General features: G+C 66.1%; 1 protein-coding gene across 2 annotated transcripts in view; it reads left to right on the plus strand.

The window, feature by feature from the left end:
• PFKL (phosphofructokinase, liver) overlaps positions 1-1,690 on the plus strand; it is a 30,900-nt gene that overhangs the window by 19,316 nt on the left and 9,894 nt on the right. Inside the window, exon 22 of one of the 2 annotated variants that reach the window (XM_014528499.1) lies at positions 1-370. The exons of the other annotated variant lie outside the window; for it this stretch is intronic. The gene's annotated coding sequence lies outside the window, so the exon portion shown is untranslated. Of the gene's footprint in view, positions 371-1,690 lie in introns of those variants that run through there. 2 annotated transcript variants of the gene reach the window in all.

The following is a 1,690-nucleotide window of genomic DNA, read 5'->3' on the forward strand; positions in this document are numbered from 1 at the left end:
CCCCGCCAGGCTGCTGCCCCTGGCGCCTGCGGGCAGGCAGGCAGTGGGCAGGCTGTGGCCTCTCAGCTTTGCCCTGGGGGATCACGGCCCCATCCTCCAGGACAGAGCACCCCGGGTACCACCTTCCATTCCAGGGGGACACGGGACGTCCTAGCTTGGACAGCACTGTCCTTCCTCCTTGGACCCCTGCATGGTCCTGAGTCTCCCCTCACGGTGGCCCTTCGCCCTCACCGGCCCTTGGGGTCCAGCGCCGTCTGTGTGCCAAGGGGCGCCTGTCCCCAGGGCCTTGCTGTGACCCTGCTCCTGTGCACTGGACACTGGCTGAGCAGAGCCTGCCGTCTTTTGTAGGAATAAACGCACCGACAGTGGACGCTCAGTCTCTGCAGAGCAGGGCCCGGGGACTGGAGGGAGGTCGGGCCTGCTGGTGGTCGGCAAGGGGTTGGCTCGGGGCTGTCCTGTGGCTCCAGGGCCAGTCTGGTCTCGGAGACATGCACCCTCTTCCCAGATCCACACTCGCTTCCCGGACCAGCAGGCCCCTCTGCCGATGGGGTGACCTGAGCCTCCACTGGCCCTGTCCTGAGCCTCTCACCTCTGTCCTAAGGGGTGACCTGAGACCCCTCACCCTTGTTCCGAGGGGTGACCTGTGTGCCCCCAGCCCTGTCCTGAAAGGTGACATGCCTGGCCTCCCCCAGGATGAGGACTTCTGAGCCTGGTTCCTGGGCTCCCAAGTCTGACCTTGAACGGTCCCCCAGACTTAGCCTGGACTGGGGTCTCTGAAGCAGAGCCAGGGGTCCCGGCCAGGGCAGGGGCTGATAGGAGTGAGGTTGCTGGGACACCCTGGTGGGGTGGCCAATGGGAGGGGGAAACAGCCAAAAACTTCATCACCACCGCCACGGGCTGTAGGCTGATCCATCAGTTCGGGGCAGCGAGAGCCTCGATCTGCAGCGTGGTGCTGGCTCCGGGGGGGTGAGCTGACGGGACACCGAGGTACGCTTTGGCGGGACCTGTCTCCTGAGCTCACTGCACTGTCCAGGGCTTTCCCCACAGCGGCTACCTGGGCACCTCGTCCAGGGATGCTCCGGCCTGCGCTCCTGCCCTCAGTGCCTGCAGAGGCTCAGGATGAGGGGCTGGGACCTGTGAGGTTTTGTGGGGAGGCCCTGGCCTTGGGGGCCCACAGGCCATGTGGGGGGGTCCTGGGCAGAGGTCTCCTGGTTGGGCCTGGCTCGGTGGCTCTAGGGACCAGGTTGGGCCCTTCATCCCTCCAGCTGCCTTCATGTACTGATAGGCCTTGGTGAGGAGCCTTGGTCACTCCAGGGGGACAGCGGGCCTGGGGGGACTGGCCCTGTGCCGGAGCCACACCAGCCTCATCTCCTGGGCGCTCATTTCTGGAGCTGGGCCTCGGGTCTGCTCCACCTGCCATGTGGGCTGTGCCCGGCAGACAAGTGACGAGCCTCCTGGGTCTCCTGTCCTACGTTAACGGGGGCTAACAGGACACGGGGTGTATGCCAAGCCTGCTGGGCTCGAAATCCCTGCTTTCAGGGTGCGGGAGTTCAGGGTGGGGGCTGCCAGGCGCCCTGTTGAAGACCAGAAGCCGTGGGTAAACGTGCTGCCCCGGGTCCAGCACGAGGGCCACCGAGTGGGCGGGTGGCAGGGAGTGGGGCCAGTGAGCTGGCAGCCTCTGCTCTGGCGT

The sequence above is a fragment of the Myotis brandtii genome, unplaced genomic scaffold, assembly GCF_000412655.1.
Source record: "Myotis brandtii unplaced genomic scaffold, ASM41265v1 scaffold638, whole genome shotgun sequence".
NCBI lineage: Eukaryota > Metazoa > Chordata > Mammalia > Chiroptera > Vespertilionidae > Myotis > Myotis brandtii.